The sequence below is a fragment of the Gossypium arboreum genome, chromosome 3 (genome assembly GCF_025698485.1).
Source record: "Gossypium arboreum isolate Shixiya-1 chromosome 3, ASM2569848v2, whole genome shotgun sequence".
Taxonomy (NCBI): domain Eukaryota; kingdom Viridiplantae; phylum Streptophyta; class Magnoliopsida; order Malvales; family Malvaceae; genus Gossypium; species Gossypium arboreum.
Window position 1 is genome coordinate 126103559 of NC_069072.1, and position 19347 is coordinate 126122905.

The 19347-nt window shown below is 37.6% G+C and overlaps 1 long non-coding RNA gene across 1 annotated transcript; it reads right to left on the minus strand.

Moving 5' to 3' along the window:
• Positions 1-10984: 10984 nt before the first annotated feature.
• LOC128290684 (uncharacterized) lies at positions 10985-19087 on the minus strand. Its single transcript, XR_008280472.1, has 2 exons — positions 18862-19087; positions 10985-11190 (listed from the first exon to the last, which is right to left on the minus strand). It is a non-coding gene; the product is annotated as an uncharacterized LOC128290684 (long non-coding RNA).
• Between the last annotated feature and the right edge of the window lie 260 nt (positions 19088-19347).

A 19347-nucleotide genomic window follows, 5' to 3' on the forward strand; every position in this document is an offset into this window, starting at 1 on the left:
GACAAATATACGATTGATGTGATAGCCGATACGTTCACTATCTATTTTTTTCCTTATTTTGTATCGATTGATGTTGGTTCTATGCATTCATACATAGCTAGTATGTCATGTTGAGGATGCTTCTAGTGGGATTTCTATAATTAGTTTGGTGGTTCAGTCTATACATGTCAATAAGGTGTATAAGAGGTGTCCGGTAGAGATCTAATGTGTTCTATTTTTGACTATTTTGATAGAGTCATCATTCAAGGATTTTGATCTGATTCTGGGTATGATTTGGCTTGTGGAGCATCGAGTCATTTTGTATTGTGTGACTAAGAGTATAACTCTAAAAATTGAAGATGATGTGGAGATTGTAATGTTGGTGAGCATTGGTATTACCTCTCTAATGTAATCTCTACTCTAGCAGCTAAAAAGTTAGTTCGAAAAAGGTGTGAAGTGTTTTTGGCTTAGGTACATGATACGAGTATTATGGGAGCTTCTATTGAGAGTATTCGAATATTCTTTTTGGATTTCTTTCTCTAGAAATTATTGGGGTTACCACCGGATAAGGAGGTCGAGTTCAAAATTGAGGTATTACCTGGGACAACTTCGATGTCCATCGTTCTTTATCGCATAGCATCGAAGGACTTGAAAGAACTAAAAGTATAGCTTTAGGAACTTCTCAATAAGGGTTCATCAGACCTAGTGTGTCTACGAAGGGAGCACTAGTTCTTTTTGTTTAAAAGAAAGATGGTATGATGAGAATGTGTGTGGATTACTGATAGTTAAATAAGTTGACGATAAAGAATAATTACCTACTTTCGAGGATTGATGATCTATTTGATCAGTTCCGTAGGGAATTTGTATTCTTTTATATTGACCTTTGTTCTAGGTACCATCAGTTAAAGGTTAAATAAGTTGATGTGCATAAGATTGTTTTTAGGACTCTTTATGGTCATTACGAGTTCCTTCTCATGCCATTTGCTTTGGCTAATGCTCTGAAAACGTTCATGGATCTCATGAATTGGGTTTTTTAGCCGTATCTAGATCAGTTTGTCATGGTTTTCATCGATGATATTTTGGTGTGCTCTAAGATTGAGGTTGATCATGAGAATCATTTTAGAGTGGTTTTGTAAATTTTTTTGAGAAGAAACACTATGCCAAGTTATGGAAGTATGAATTTTGGTTGAGGGAAGTCACTTTTCTAGGGCATGTGATTTCTATCGAGGGTATCCGTGTGGGTCCTAAGAATATTAAGGCTATTTTTGAGTGGAAACAGCCTAGGAATGTGTTTGAGATCCAGAGTTTTCTCATTTTGGCGAGTTATTATTGAAGGTTTGTTGAGGTTGGTCGCAACTTCATTGACTATATTGTTGCGTAAGAATGCATCATTTATGTGGACTGATGAGCAGCAATTTGTAACGCCCCAAATTTTTGGGAATTCTGAAAAAAAAAGTTTGTAAAATTAAAATTCTGTGTTCTACTTGTTAAGTGTAGGTTTAATCGTGATAGTGGGCCTCTAGAAGGCCCAAGCTTAGGATAAAACCCGATAGTTTTAATTAATTTTAATTCCATAAGAGAAAGGGGTTCTGGTAAATTAGGCTTTGAGGAATTAATTGTGTAAAATAGATCACAAGGAAGAAAGTGGTGAAGTGGCATGTGACGCCATAGGGAAGACTACAAGTGGCGTGTGGAAGCTAGGGGGGACCCAGGTTCAAGTCACAATGACAGCAAATCAAGGGATTAAATTTTTATGAACAGAAAAGGTAGGTAATGGAAAGGAAGTGAAAGATTGTTAATAAGAGTTTGAGTTGCTCATGAGATGGAGCAAGGAGGGGATAAGGGAGAGAAATTAGGAGCTGATTAGGGAGAGATGTGTTGGCTGAATGTTGGACTCTTAAAGAGCAAGAGGTGGCCGGCCAAGGAATTCTTTAAGGGGGCAAATTTCGGCTAGGTTAAGGAGCTTGTATAAATTCGGCACTTAGGGTAGTTGGTGCCGTTTCCTGACTTTTCTCCTCATCTTTTCTTTTCTCCTCTCCTCATCAACCTTTTTCTTCGTCTCCTTTCCTCCATTGCCGAACCTTCCTACCATCTTGTTCATCTCCAATTTTCCCTTCAACCGTTTCAAAACCTTCATAGCCTTTGGCCATAAAAAGCCGAAATCCCGAAAGCTTGATTCTTTTTGTGCCGATTTCTTATAACCAAAACCACATCTCTTCTCTTCATCATTTGTGGCCGATTCACCAGCCCTCTAAAACCTCAAGTTTTGACGACAAGACCATAGCAAAACCCTCTCGTTTTACCTTTCTAAACACAAGTTGCAAAGACTTGGCCGAATACTGAAGTCACTAAAAGATCGACTTTTGTTATCATCAGAGGGCTTAGATCTACATCGGGATCGAGTGGGAAAATCACTGGAATCAGTCACTAAGGAATCGGTGGTAAGTCTTCTCCAAAACTTAGTCTTCTTACATATTTTAGGAAAAGCCGAAATCCCTAAAAGTTAGGGAGGTTGTCGATTTGGACTTGTAACCCTGAGGGGTCGTAATAACTATTTTGTTTTGGTAATAGCGTGAGTTAGAGGCGGTTGATCAAGGGCTTGGACAGGTGGAACGATCGGATCTTTAGAGTTAACCATCTTTCGGCAGTAAGGTAAGAGCAATAAGGGTTTTAGGCATGTTTGGTCGAATGTGGTAGGGGACTATATACTCAATCTTATTTCGATATTTGGAGTAATATTAAGTGATTCAATTGTAGGCAGTTCGTGTGTAGATCTCGTCGAGGAAATCCCAAAAACAGGTGTGTAACTGACACCCTCTCATAGGCTAGATCGGCAAAAGCCGAAAAGCCGAAATGTTGAAAAGCCGGTATTTTGGGCACTTGCGAGTGTGCGAATGCTCGTAAGACATATGGGTAATTATTACTGGTAATCGAAAGTGATAAAACTGCAGTACGCGCAATTTCGTGCGTTTTGATATTTTGGGCTTAATGGGCCAAAACTGGGTTAATGGGCCAACGGGCCCAATTCGGTAAGAACACTTTCGGTAAGTGTTTCGGCTAAACGTAATGGCTACGATATGCATGGAAACCTTAGAAATAGTTAGATGTACTATTATACCCCTATGTATGCAAAATTACCATTATACCCCTATGTATGCAAAATTACCATTATACCCCTATGTATGCAAAATGACCTTTATACCCCTAGGGTTAATTTTGTCTGAAAAGCATGATGAATTAAATCTGTATGATGTGTGCCATGAATTTATATCTGTTGCATGGGGACATGGGCTATATTATGGAGGAAGCGTCCTGGTGGCTATGCCACAAATTATCTGTTCTGGTGGCCCTGCCACATATATCTGTTCTGGTGGCACTGCCACAAAATATCTGTATCTGGTGACTCTGTCACATTTTCTGTATCTGGCAGCCATGCTGCATATTTCTGTGGCGTGTAGCGGTTGGGTGGGTCGAGTAGTCTCCCCACATGGTGAAAGGATGGTATGGGGGTGTATGTGGTTGGATATGGTTGGGTTTCTGTATAAGCATGATATATCTGTTCGGGTCTGTTCTGGGCCTATGGGCTTTATTCTGATATCTGTTCTGGGCTGAGGCCAACTTATTCTGTCTCTGTGGTTTGAACTGATTTAGGCTATGGTTGGGTTGAATTACACACTGAGTTTCCCAAAACTCACCCCTTATTTTCATCCTCGCAGGTAATCCTCAACCATAGTGGGCTTGGAGCTGTGAGAGATTCGGACTGGCCACATGTTTCTACGAACCTGGTTTCTTTCTGGTGAACTGGACGTCCTTTTAATTTCATTTATGGTTTTGGGTTTTAAGTGTAATAAGGCCGCTTAACTATTTTTATGGTTTTGTTTTACTTTTATTATTTTATTTTGTTATGATGAAAAACTATGATAACTAAGGAAAAATGGGTTAGCTTTAGGACGCGTTTTCAAAAACATTAAGTGATTTCAAAATAACAAGATTACAAGTAAGATTTCTGCTAAGCAAACGTTTTCAAACTTAATCACTTTATTAAGATGGACTTAACCAAATGGTTTTTTCACAATTATATGAGATGTTAGAGTGTGGCAATGGCGGTGTGCATGTCTAGGATTGGATCCAAAGGGAGCTTGGTACTTAAGCAGTCCGACAGACTCACCTCCTCTTTTTCTGGTTTCCTACCTGGTGCACAGCTCTCATTCACTTTAACCTATAATAAAAGTATCTTTTACATCACCAACTAAGTTTTTCCAAACTAAGTAATACGGAATGTTTTGTACGCATCAATGTGGCGCACCGGATTCGGTCATAACATCTAGGCCGGGTTTGGGGTGTTACACAATCGAACTTTGAGAAACTTAAATTAATTTTGATTTAGACACCCGTTTTGATACAGCTTGAATCTGGTAAGGAGTTTGTTGTGTACAATAATGCATCTCACATGGGTTTTGGTTGTGTTTTGATGCAAGAGGGAAAGTGGTGGCTTATGCATCTAGACAACTTAAGCTACATGAAGGTAACTATCCTACGTATGATCTTTAAGTTAGCTACAGTTGTCTTCGCACTGAAAATCTAGAAACACAACCTTTATGGCGAGAGGTGTATCATCTACACTGATCACAAAAGCCTCAAATACCTCCTCACTCAAAAAGATTTGAATCTTTGCTAATGTAGATGGATTGAGTTGTTTAAGGACTACGACTGCATCATTAATTATCATCCTAGTAAGGCCAATGTTGTGGTTGATGCTCTTAGTTAGAGATGGATGTCTAATTTAAGGGTGATGTTTGCTAGCCTAGGTTTGTTAGAGGACGGTGGTCTGTTAGCTAAGTTGCAACTGTAATAGCCTGTTTTTAGTGGTGTCAAAAATTGTGCTTTCGGGACCACGATTTCAATGATTGAGTTAGTATTTAAATAATTATTTAAAGTTTATTGGGGTTATATTAGGGTTTATTAAAGCTTTTTGAAAAAATTTTGAGGTGTGGATAGTTAATTAGTTAAAAGGGACGAAATTGAAAATAGAGTAAAAGTTGAGTTCTATTAGTTAAGTGGACTAAATAGCTTTGAAAAGGTAAATCTTTAGACTTGGATATCAATTATTCCATAATTGAGTTAGTGGATGATATTGGATTGGTTTTGGTGTAATTTTGTGGTTTTTAAAAGGTTATATTAGTAAATAAATTAAGAGAAAATTAAAACAAAAGAAAGAAAATCAAAATGGTCATCTTTAACCTTTATTTTTTTTTCTTTTTCAATTGAAAGCCATAGAAAAGGAGGACCTAGGTTCGGCCAAGCTAATTTGCTAGTGCATGGTATGTGTTTGAACTCTATTTTTAGTGATTTTTATGTTTTTGAGTTTATTTTAGCTTAAACTAGTTAGCCCGAGGGTTAAATTGTAAGATCATTAAAGTTTGAGGGATGTGCCATAAATGAATTTGATGTATTTGTGAAATTATTTGTTAGACAACTGAACTTGGTTGCTATATGGACATGTTGTGTAACGTGAATTTTAGTAAATTTAAGGTTTAGGGATTAATTTTTTTAAGTGGTGAATTGCATGTATATTTTGTGAAATGAGGAAAAATGTGAATTGATATAGATAAGATGAAAAACCGGTTAGCATATGTTGGTTAAGAAAATAGTGAATTTGCAAGTTACGGTTTTAAGGATTAAATTGTATAAAAGTTAAAATGTTAGGGGTATATTTGTAATTAATAGTGAAATAGGGTATAAGTTGGAATTGATTGTTTTAAGATATTTGAAATACTTAATTGAATGAAACTCATATTTAGATCAAGGTACTAATCAATCGGACTTAGACCGAGGAAAAGCTAAAATGGTGGATTAGTCATCGATCTCATTTTTACAACTGTTTTATCAAGATAAGTTCGTATCTCCTTTTAAAATGTTATAAGTGAATTGATAAGAATATTTGATAGTTTTCTTGTATATTTAATTATATTTTGATGGATGAGATTGCCTTGAATTATGAAAAGGAAAGGATCGGGATTGAAATACCTTGTCGTATTACACTTGAAAAGGAAAAGACCATGGTTGAAAGACACCATGGCACTACATTTGATCTTTCCAAATTCTTGAAAAGGTTGAAAAGGTAAATATCTGAAATAGATATCAAATGAAAAGGTTGAAAAATATATCCAAAAGAGATATCAAATGAAAAGGTTGTTATCCTAAAAGGTTAACAAATGAAAATGATGTGTTGAAAAGGAAGTATGGTATGAACCATTTAGTAAACGTTGGTATGTGATTTTGAGTTGGTTATGTATTTAGTTACTAACTTGTGATGTGATGTGTATAGGAAGAATTGTGCATTTAAGGATTAAAATGCTTGAATGGTTAATCATGAAATTAAGTATTTGGTAAGTTTGAGTTCTTTTAAACGAACTTACTAAGCATCGTTTGCTTATGTATTTGTTTTTTTTTCACTGTTTTGTAGATCATCTGAAGCTCGACCGGATGGAATCTTGTTGGAGACATATTACACTATCCAACAATCATTTTGGTAAATTTTGAGTTACTTTTTGCTCTGGTACAAAATGGCATATATAGGGCTTATGTATATGTAACTTGTTTATCATGGTGTATTCATGTTGTAACACCCCAAATCCGACCTAGACGTTATGACCGAATCTAGAAATGTTACGTAAAATAGTTGTAAATCTGACTTTCATTTTTTGAAAAACATCATGAACCTTTGTTATTTAAAAGCCCTTTTTTATTTGAAAACATTTGTCATACTTAATAGCTAAATTCGTTAAATTGTTTACATTCTAAAGAAATTGAATAATTTGCAGTGAAATTTCTTAAAATGTTGTATTTTGGTAAACCGAGTTTATTTTCTCGAAAACGTTTGATTATAGAAAAATAGTCATTTTCATAAAGTCTTTTATCAAAAGTCATGCTAGAAATCCCAAAATTTAATCCAATCCAAAATTTAATCCCCAAAGTCCAGAGAGTAAAAAATATACAAAACTATCAAAACAGAACTTAAAATTTTTTTTAAATAAAAGTAGTTTACGGAGAAATGGATATAAACGAGCTCCCGTCGCACTGACCCGCCTAAGTCTAAGGGTTACTTGAAATTTTCAGACAAACAGAAAGTGAGTTTTTATAACTCACTGTGTAACTCATAAGATAACAGAACTCAAATTTAATTACATGATAGAACAAATACAGACATGCATTTTATACAAAATTAGAATCATAACACAGTAGTACAGTTGCAAATATATATAATCCTACCCCTATCCTCTACACACTAGGTCCAACCATCCCAACACACCATGTGGGGTATAAAACACCCACCCAGCCTTACACACCACTTAGTGTTTATAAGACACTTTTTAGAATAATTGCAGCAGTGCTACCAGTATAATGGCGAGATTTCGCCTCACACGGAACACTTCCTCCACATAATACATGTCCCACCCCATAATCAGATATAAATAGAAACCGTAATTTACAAATAATACATGCTCGTATAATAGATGGAGGACATGCTTTATACATAACATATCATACATATTGAACATTATTTACATCAAGTTTCATACTAACAAATTAACAGAATTCAAGCTTAGCAGCTAATATTGTCACATACCGATCCCACAATAGGCCCACGATTGATCAGGACGATGTGTATAGCCCTAGGGAAAAATTTTGAAATTTGTGCCCACATGCCTGTGTGGCCTACAGGCCCAAATTGAATTACCTGTGTAGCCCACACGGCCCAAAATGGCCTATACCGTGTGTCACACATGGCCTTGTACATAGCCTATCACACGGCCATGTGTCGCACATGACCTACCACACGGCTTAGCACAAGTTTGTGTGGCGTCGACAGACCCCAATTTTGGCTTTCACCGTTTGCTATTTTTTGGGTTTCTCGTTACACACATGATCAAATTTTGACGTAAACCCAAAAATTCAGTTTTCTAACACCTAGAAATACCAAACTCTTAGAGAATTAGCTATCAATAGCGCAAACATTAAGAGGCTAAAAGCCCTCAATTCCATTCTAAATACCAAAACATTCCAAGAAAAATATGACAAACCCTTTAACATCAGTATTAGTTCCAAATTAACATAACCACTTACCCTTGGACGAACAACACTTCTCTAAATCCTAATTCGCCGGTGGATTAAAAGTCTCTTGAACTTCACCTAAAACAAACCCATTGATTAACAATGACAAAACACCCAACCACACCTAAACAGTAACTAGAGAAACGAATAATGAACAAAAATCAACCCACAAAAAAAGGGTTAACGCTTCAAGAATTAGAAGTAACAAAAATTAAAGAATAAAAGAAAGACGAAATGGAAGGGAAAAATCAAATAAAAAAGAAATCAGATTTGATAGCAAAGAAAAGAACAAGTGACGTGTAAAACAAATAGGGAATGAGGGATAACCAACTTGAAGCAAAACGTGGGAGCAAACTTGAGATAATTAAGGAGAAAATAAAATAAAATAAAATAAAGCCAAATAAGATAATGGTCCTTTTTTTCTACTATTATCCTAAGGATATTCAAACATATCCCAATACCCTACACTCATCACCTATTCAAATGTTTCCATTGAATAAAACCACGCAATAAGGTTGGCCTTATACTTGAACCAATAAAAAGATTAATCTGGTTGACACAAAGATTCAAACACCGGACCTTCACCACGAAACTAAATCTCCCCAACCACTGAAGTAGATATTTTATTGATGAAAAAATTAACAAAACAAAGACCAAAATTTTAGGATGTTACATATGTCTTTTCTGTAAATAGTTGTTTAGACTTATAATGTTTAGGAAGTATAGATCATTTTGGTTACTTTTATGTGTAAACTAAGTTTATAGTTTGAACTATGTTTATATGAGGTTATTATGGATGAATTTTAAGTGTTTGGTGTAGATTGAAATTATAAAACCATGATATAAAGTTGGGCTATTTGGATGTGTATATCTGGTACCAATGAGGTTACATTGGTTGATTGATGAAAATGTGTTGTGTATGTGTAATTTTGGCATGTTTTCATTTTTCTAGATGTGTATTGAACAGGTCTAAAGGTTGGAAAAAGGTACACTTGTGGCTCAAGGAAGCATTTTTGGTAAACTTGTGTTTTAAATTACCTTTTGGTACACACAGCCTGGAACACGGGCTGTCACACGGTCGTGTGTCACACGGTCTAATCACATGGCCATGTGTCTTTATCGTTGATAGGTGCAGGTTTCATATAGTCTAAGACACGGTCTACCATACGGTAGTGCCTTCCAAAACAGTTTTAAGTACGATCTGGCACATGGCCTGTGACACGGTTGTGTGACCCTATTTCGAATACTCACACGGGCTGGGACACAACCGTGTATCCCTACTATGAATGCCCACACGGTTTGGTCTATGTCACACGGCCGTGTGACCTCTGTTTTCCCAATTTTCATGTTTTTCTTAAAATTTTTAGATTTGTTCAAATTGATCCTCGATTGCTGTTAACTTGTTTATAGGGCCCCGAAAGCTCGATTTATGGCCCAAATGTGTATATTTTATTTGAATTGATCCTGGTATAGGAAATTATATTTAATTTGTTTAGTTTTGAATTTAAAGATTTCGTTTTGTACAGTAGCTCTATACCCTAATCCAGCGATGGTAATGGGTTAGGGGTGTTACAACAACAATAACGTTGATCAAAGCAATTCCTAGGGAAGTCAAAGAGGTGTGAGTTACGACATTGGATTGAATGAACTTGTGACATGGCAGGTCAGAAAAGTGTGGGTTGTAAAACTGGCTTCTTAAGGTTCTAACATTGTATGTTAAACGGTTGTAGGTCGTAACATCAAGCAAGTGATGTTGTGACATTGAAGTCCTTCCTTGTTTTCCTCCATTTTTCATATACTGATTTTATTATTGATGAAATTGTAAGATACTATCAAGAATGAATAATTAGCCTAGTGATAAAGTAGTATGTAATTGGATTAGAGACCTGAATTTGAATTCCCTTGCTCGTAAATTTTCTTTTCTTTCTTTCTTTTAAGCCTGTGCCACCATTCTCTTATCAGTTGTCAGATTTCAGTCTGACTCAAACTTTGGAAACCTGATTAACTTGTTTACTAAAAAAAGATTATCTAAATTATCTAAAAGCTATCAACTTTCTTTTTAAATATTAAATTAATACTGTGTTTAGTTTTTTCACTTTTTATCCTCTTGTTTCGTACCCTACCTCTCCCCCCTCTCTATTTTTTTCCTTTTTTTTCTTCTTCTCCTCCCTTTTGATTTTATTTTTCTGCTCATCTTCCCTTCTTCCTAAAATTCGAACCTTACTATTCTTTTTTTTTTTTACAGTCATTTTCACACATCAGTAGCCTTTTCACCCTCCAAAACACCACCACCTTTTGTCATCGTCGCTCATATTTTCTATTCCTCTAATCTTTATTATTTTTTTGTCGTCATAGATCTTTGTAAGTGCAGAATTTTTCGGTTAATTCGATCGAGTCTAAGTAGTTCTCTTTTTTTATTTTATATATTCTAATATGGTTGAATTTAACGAGTTATCATTTCCTTGGTGCTTATGTAGCACCCCAAACCCGGCCCAGACGTTATGGCCAGATCCGACATGCCACATCGAAGCGTTCAAAACATTTTATATTGTTGATCCAGAAAAACCTACTTAGTATTTTAAAAGATAATTTCATTATAGGTTAAAGTGAATGGAAGCTGTGCACCAGGTAGGAAACCGGAAAAGAGGAGGTGAGTCTATCGAACTACTTAAGTACCAAGCTCCCTTCGGATCTGATCCTAGACATGCACACCGCCATTGCCACACCTTAACGTCATGTATATTTCTAGGAAACCGATTTGATTAAGTCATTTTTAGGAAAAGTGATTAATTTTGGAAAATACTTTCATTGCGGAAGCTTTGCTTGTTGTCGTGTTATTTTGAAATCAATTGTTGGTTTTTTTTTGAAAACGCGCCCTAAAGCTATCCAATTTCAACAGTTAAAATAAGTAATACCTATCTTAGTAATACATATTAAAACCATCAAAAATAATTAAGCGGCCTTATTACATTTAAAAACCCAAACCTCAACGTAAATAATAGGATGTCCAGTTCATTAGAAGAAAACCAAACTTTCAAAACGGGTGGCCACTCCGAATTCCCTCACAGCTCCAAGCCCACTATGGTTGGGGATTTCCTGCGTGGATGAAAATAAAAGGGGTGAGTTTGGGGAAACTCAGTGTGTAAGGAAAACCCATTCAAAGCCCAAGTCAGCTCAAGCCTATTGGGCCTAAGCCCATTCAAGTAATAGTGGTACTGGACCAGAGCCCTTTTCAGATTACAATAAACTGGGCCTTAGCCCCTTATTCAGATAACAGTATGGCCCATAGGCCCATTTCAAAATACATGCAACATCAAATAACATATACAAGCCCATTTGGGGAGACTACTCAACCCACCAACCACTACACTCCACCCGTACCAGCCCTACACTCTATGTGGGGAATAGCTCAACCCACCTAGCCCAACACTCCACAGTTGCAGCCTTGCTGCTCAGTTAACAGTAAAATTGAGGCAAAGCCTCCAGTACATGGACAAGCCACTTTCAGTACTTCCTCCGTCAATATCCCAATCCCATGCATCAGACAATAACAACATGGCATGCAGTAAATAACAACAGTCAAACATGCATTTAGGTCAATTTAACCCTAGGGGTATTTCGGTAATTATCTACTAGGGGTAAAACTGTAAATTTTCCATTTTTAAAGGCATTTCAGTAATTTATCTATTTTAGGGTTTTTCATGCATATTCCTACTTTTCACGTACTAACAAAATCATGTACCGAGGGTTCTTACCAAATTGGGCCTATTGGCCCATCATTCCAATTTTGGCCCATTAAGCCCAAAAATATCGAGGGCATATAAATCATGCACTTTGCAGTCCAAATTTTGCAGCTTACCAAAAACATTAATCGATTTACCTCACGAGTATTCGCACACTCGCAAATCTACAAAATACCGATTTTCGGCATTTCGGCTTTTCGACTTTTGCCGATCCAGACTAAGAAAGAGGGTGTTAGTTACACACCTGTTTGCGACGATATGCTGACGAGATCCACACACGTACCGCCTACAATTGGATTACTAACACATTAATCTAACTATTCAAATACAAACTACGTATTAACCCCTTACAATATTCGGCCAACCACACCTACAGATCATAGTAAGCTTATAAGAAATCAATAAACAACTCATTAACAAATTTTTGTCAATGTTTACCACATAATCATAAGTTCACTGCAAGCTGTCTTCCTGAGCAACAGTCACTAAATCATTTATAACTGGAGCTACGAAACTCCAAATCAAGTACCGTTAATTTTTCCTGAAAATAGACTCATATATCTTATATCCATAAAATTTTCAGAATTTTTGGTTTGGCTAATCAATACCAAATTTTTCTCAAAGTTTCGCATGTTTCAATGTTTGACTAATTTGACCACTCTTCATTACTAATAAAATTTCTCATTGTACAAAATTCAAAATATGTTCTCGTTTATTTCATTTAAAACTAGACTCAAGAAGCTTTAATTAAATAATTTATTCAGCTTCTAATTCATATCCCACAATTTATGGTGATTTTCCAAAGTCACGTTACTGCTGCTGTCCCAAGCAGATTTATTACCAAATTCACTCTTTCACACATAACTTGCATGCATGTTATTTAAACATGTATATCACCAATGAATCATCACATATCTATGATTTTACTTAAGTATAATCTCCATTTCATCATTTTAAAGCACAACATGTTAGCCGATATTTCCCCTTAGCATCTAAGGCACATGCATGCTCATTTGTTTGGCTCAACTTCACCTATCTTCTATTTTTCATCAAAAGAACATGAAACAACAACCATTTCTTTCGTTTTAATTCATGAATAAATGCTCACAACACAACTAAAAACCAAAATATGCTTCTTGAGTTAAGGTAGAATCAAGAAGAACTCATGAACCTCAAAATAAAAGCAAACTACCATGAACTTACCTTCAATTTTTCTTCCCCAAGTGACCGAACATTCAAGAGCTTTCTCCTCTCCTTTCTCTTCTCTAACTTTAGGCTATGATGAACAAAGATGGTCAAAAGTTTGTTCTTTTCACCCCTTTTTCTTTTAATAAAATTTCATATTTCATCCATTTAATTCTTTAATACAAAAGACATGAAATTCCCATCATGGAACATTTACCTAACCCATTATTATGGAACATTTACCTAACCCATTATCATGAAATATTTACCTAACCCATTATCATGGAATATTTACCTAACCCGTTATTAATTTGTACCATGAATTATGGATATCAAGTGCTCATATTGTCTACAACAACATGATGGCTGGCCACTTCATGTAAAATGGGAGGTTTGTCATGCAAATCCTCCTATTTTGCACTCCTATTTATATGGCCACTTCAATTTAGCCTATAGCATTTTCAAACATTTTCACATAGGTCCTATTTCATAATTTCACTCACAAATGACAAAATTAAAGCATGAAATTTTTCCAACATTCACAGAATTCTCGAAAATTGGGGCGTTACAACTCTACCCCCTTAAAGAAATTTTGGCCTCGAAATTTACCTGATCCAAATAGTTGAGGGTATTGTTGACGATAGTCTCTTCCTCGATTCTCAAGTAGCTTCTTCCTTCCATGATTACGCCCACAAGATTTTTTTACCAACGGAACCGACTTCCTTCTTAGAACTTTAACCTCTCGATCTAAAATTTGTATGGGTTCTTCCTCAAAGGTCAAATCAGTCCTTACTTCAATCTCCTCAACTGGCACAACATGTGAGGGATCCGATCGATATCGTCTTAACATAGGCACATGAAAGACGTCATGGATTCTGTCTAACTCTGGTGGTAACTCTAACTGATACGCTACTGGCCCTACCCGCCTAAGAACCCGATAAGGCCCTATAAACCGCGACTCAATTTGCCTTTCTTGCCGAATCTCAAGATCTTTTTCCAAGGTGAAACCTTTAAGAAAACCATATCCCCAACTGCGAACTCTATCTCTTTACGCTTTAGGTCCGCATACGACTTCTGTCTATCAGATGCCTCCTTTAATTGATCTCTTATCAACTTAACCTTACTTTCAGTATCTGCCACCAACTCCGGTCCAAGCACTTGTCGTTCACCCAACTCTGTCCAACACGTAGGCGCATTTACATCTCTGCCCATAAAGTGCCTCATATGGAGCCATCTGAGTACTTGCTTGGTAGCTGTTATTGTATGCAAATTTTGCCAACGGCAAGTAATCCTCCCAACTACCTCAAAAATCAATCATGCATCCCCTCAACATGTCCTCCAGAATCTGAATAACCCTTTCTGATTGACCATCAGTCTGGGGATGGAAAGCCGTACTAAAATTCAATCGCGTCCCCAATGCCTCATGCAACTTTTGCCAAAACCGAGATGTAAATATGGGATCCCGATCAGAAATAATTGAAACTGGGACTCCATGAAGTCGCACAATCTCCGCCACATACAACTTGGCTAACTTTTGAAGTGAAAAGTCAGTACGAACAGGTATAAAATGGGCCGATTTGGTCAACCTATCCACAATCACCCACACTGAGTCTTTCTTCGATGGTGTCAAGGGCAGCCCACTCAAAAAGTCCATGGTTACCCTCTCCCACTTCCAAAGTGGTATCTTCACTACTGCAACAGTCCAGAAGGTAATTGATGCTCAGCTTTCACTTGCTGGCATGTCAGACATTTCCCTACAAACTCTGTTACTTCTCGTTTAAGTCCAAGCCACCAGTACAATTCTCGCAAGTCGTGATACAACTTGTTCCCTCCAGGATGCATGGCACAAAGTCCTCTATGAGCTTCCTTCAATATTGTCTACCTCAAATCAGAGTCCTTCGAAACACAAATTCTTCCTCAGAAACACAGAACTCCTTCGCCATTTAACCCAAACTCAGAAGTTTCCCCTTCCTTAACTTGTTGGAAACGAGCGACCAAAGACTCATCGTTCAACTACTTTTCCTTAATCTGATCCACCAGGTTGGCCTCACTTGCAACTCACCAATAGCAGACTTCCATCATCATATGACTCGCACGAGCAAACATTGCTCTTAGATCAGATACAGCTCTACGACTTAGAGCATCGGCTACCACATTAGCCTTGCCTGAGTGATACTCGATCGAACAGTCATAATCCTTAAGTAACTCAATCCATCTCCTTTTCCTAAGGTTCAGCTCCTTCTGAGTCAACAAATACTTAAGACTCTTATGGTCAGTGTATATAATACACCTTTCTCCGTACAAGTAATGTCTCCAAATCTTAAGTGCAAATATCACTGCTGCCAACTCTAAATCATGAGTCGAATAGTTCCCCTCATGAGGCTTAAGCTGTCGTGATGCATATGCAACCACCTTACCCTCTTGCATTAACACGCAGCCCAAACCCACGTGTGATGTGTCACTGTACACACTAAAATCCTTCCCAGACTCCGGCTGAATCAACACAGGTGCTTCAGTCAGAACTTTCTTCAACTTCTCAAAAGCTTCCTGCTGCTTCTTAGTCCACACAAACGGTACTCCTTTCCTTATGAGTTTTGTCAGAGGTGCTACCATCATAGAAAAACCTTCCACAAACCTTCTATAGTATCCTGCCAACCCTAGGAAACTTCGAATTTTCGACACCGTCCTAGGTGGCTTCCACTCCAAAATTGCTTCAATCTTTTGAGGGTCCACCTTAATCCCTTCGGCAGAGACCACATGTCCTAAGAAGGTTACCTTCCTCAACCAAAATTCACACTTGCTGAACTTCGCGAAGAGTTCCTTCTCTCTTAACACTCGCAACACTATACGGAGATGCTCATCATGTTTCGCTTCAGTTTTAGAATATACCAGGATATCGTCAATAAAGACGACTACGAACTGATCTAAAAATGGTTGGAACACACGATTCATCAGATCCATAAATGCTGCTGGAGCATTCGTCAGTCCAAATGGCATAACCAGAAACTCGTAATGACGATACCGAGTCCTGAATATTGTCTTATGGATATCTGCCTCCTTGACCCTTAACTGATGATATCCAGATCGAAGGTCGATCTTGGAAAATACAGAAGCTCCTCTAAGCTGGTCGAACAGATCATCAATCCTTGGCAGTGGATACTTATTCTTAATCGTCAGTTTGTTCAACTGGAGATAATCAATGCACATCCGCATCGTACCATCCTTCTTTTTCACAAATAGCACCGGTGCTCCCCATGGAGAAACGCTTGGCCTAATGAAGCCCCTATCCAACAACTCTTGAATTTGTGCCTTTAGGTCCACCAACTCCTTCGGTGCCATTCTATACGGTGCGATAGACACTGGTTTCGTTCCAGGCAATAAGTCGATTCCAAACTCCACTTCTCGGTTCGGAGGCAATCCTGTAAGCTCTTCTGGAAAAACATCTTGGAACTCCTTTACAGTCCTAACCTTATCCACTGTCAGTCCCTCCTCTTTCGACTGACTTACAAATGCCAAATAGGCCTCACAACCTTTTCGAATCCACTTCTTGGCTCTTAATGCCGACACCACATTGGACAAATAATCCCTTCACTCACCTATCACCATAACCTCCTTATCCTTTTTGGTCCTTAACACTATTCATTTAGTAGAACAATCCAGGGTCGCTTTATGCTTAACAAGCTAGTCCATTCCCAAAATGAGATCAAACTCTCCGAACGGTAACTCCAGTAGATCTCCAGGGAAAATCCTACCTTGAGTTTCTAAGGGTACATCCCTATACAGTTTGTCTATCCTAACCAAGTGACCCAAAGGACTTAGTACAGATACCCCACTCACAATCTCCTCAGAGCAGTCCAAGTTGTCCATAATCCGTTCTGTGGCCTCCAATCAATATTCTGCCACATTCGAGGCGATACCAGACACACCCCTAAAGATCTCCGCTCTGTTGGCCCGAAGTCGTTCAGAAATAGATCCCCGAACTCCATTGCCCGCACTTGCCCCGGCAACCCTTTCCAGAACACGAAGCATTGCCTGTGATAGGCCATCATCCCCGGCACCGTGGTCATGAGACTCTACCTCTGTTGTTAGTGGTACCGGTGTATCCACCGCCGGCATATGTATTGAAGACGAAGACCTCGCTCGAGCACTTTCTCGGCTCTGTCCACGGCCTCTTGTACTCATATCGTATTATCTTGATTACGAATTTTTATGCATCAATTAATATTCCAGTGTTTATTACAGATGTTTTATGAATCGACATAAGAGTTCGAGTTTGTTTTAACAGAATCAAGTCTAGCTACGATTTGATCTCTTATCGATTTTCCTATGGTTTCAGATCATCCTATCTAGAGTATCCTAGCAGGATTTCAAAGATGCATGATAAGTCGAAAAATATTCAGAAGAGTTCAGAGTAATACTTACAGGTTGGGCCGGAGATTCGGAATGCTACCTTCTAAAGATTTAAATTTTGAAAATTGCGTTTTTCGCAATCTTTATAATTTTTTTTTGAAAATCTTTGTTTTTGTAAAGCCATTCCACAGCTGAGTTATTGCAACCTAGGCTCTGATACCACTAAATGTAGCACCCCAAACCCGACCCAGACGTTATGGCCAGATCCGACATGCCACATCGAGCGCTCAAAAATTTTATATTGTTGATCTAGAAAACCTACTTAGTGTTTTAAAAGATAATTTCATTATAGGTTAAAGTGAATGGAAGTCAGTGCACCGTAGGAAACCTAAAAGAGGAGGTGAGTCTATCGGACTACTTAAGTACCAAGCTCCTTCGGATCGATCCTGACATGCACACCGCCATTGCCACACCTTAACGTCATATATATTTCTAGGAAACAGATTTGATTAAGTCATTTTAGGAAAAGTGATTAATTTTGGAAAATACTTTCATTATGGAAGCTTTGCTTGTTGTCGTGTTATTTTGAAATCAATTGTTGTTTTTTTTGAAAACGCGTCTGAAGCTATCCAATTTCAACAGTTAAAATAAGTAATACCTATCTTAGTAATACATATTAAAACCATCAAAAATAATTAAGCGGCCTTATTACATTTAAAACCCAAACCTCAACGTAAATAATAGGATGTCTAGTTCACCGAAGAAAACCAAACTTTCGAATGGGTGGCCACTCAAATTCCCTCACGACTCCAAGCCCACTATGGTTGGGGATTTCTGCGTGGATGAAAATAAAAGGGGTGAGTTTGGGGAAACTCGATGTGTAAGGAAAACCCATTCAAAGCCCAAGTCACCAAGCCTATTGGGTCTAAGCCCATTCAGTAATAAAGGTAATGGACGAGCCCTTTTCAGATTATAATAAACCGGGCCTTAGCCCTTATTCAGATAACAAGATGGCCCATAGACCCATTTCAAAATACATGCAACATCAATAACATATGCAAGCCCATTTGGGGAGACTACTCAACCCACCAACCACTACATTCTACCCGTACCAGCTCTACACTCCATGTGGGGAATAGCTCAACCCACCCAAATTTAACACTCCACGATTCTTGACCTTCTTTGCTCGCTTAACGATAAATTGAGGCAAAGCCTCCAGTACGTGGACAAGCCACTTTCAGTACTTCCTTCGTCAATATCCCAATCCCATGCATTAGATAATAACAACATGACATTCAGTAAATAACAACAGTCAAACGCGCATTTAGGTCAATTTAACCCTAGGGGTATTTCGGTAATTTATCTACTAGGGGTAAAACTATAAATTTTCCACTTTTAAAGGTATTTCAGTAATTTATCTATTTTAGGTTTTTTCATGCATATTCCTACTTTTCACGTACTAACAGAATCACGTACCGAGGGTTCTTACCGAATTGGGCCCGTTGGCCCATCATTCCAATTTTGGCCCATTAAGCCCAAAAATATCGAGGGCACAGAAATCATGCACTTTGCAGTCCAAATTTTGCAGCTTACCAAAAACATTAATCGATTTACCTCACGAGCATTCGTACACTTGCAAATCTACAAAATACCAGTTTTCGGCATTTCGGCTTTTCGACTTTTGCCGATCCAAACTAAGAAAGAAGGTGTTAGTTACACACCTGTTTGCGACGATATGCTGACGAGATCCAAACACGAACCGCCTACAATTGGATTACTAACATGTTAATCTAACTATTCAAATACAAACTACATATTAACCCCTTACAATATTTGGCCAACCACACCTACAGATCATAGTAAGCTTATAAGAAATCAATAAGCAACTCATTAACAAATTTTTGTCAATGCTTACCACATAATCATAATTTTACTGCAAGCTGTCTTCCTGAGCAACAGTCACTAAATCATTTAT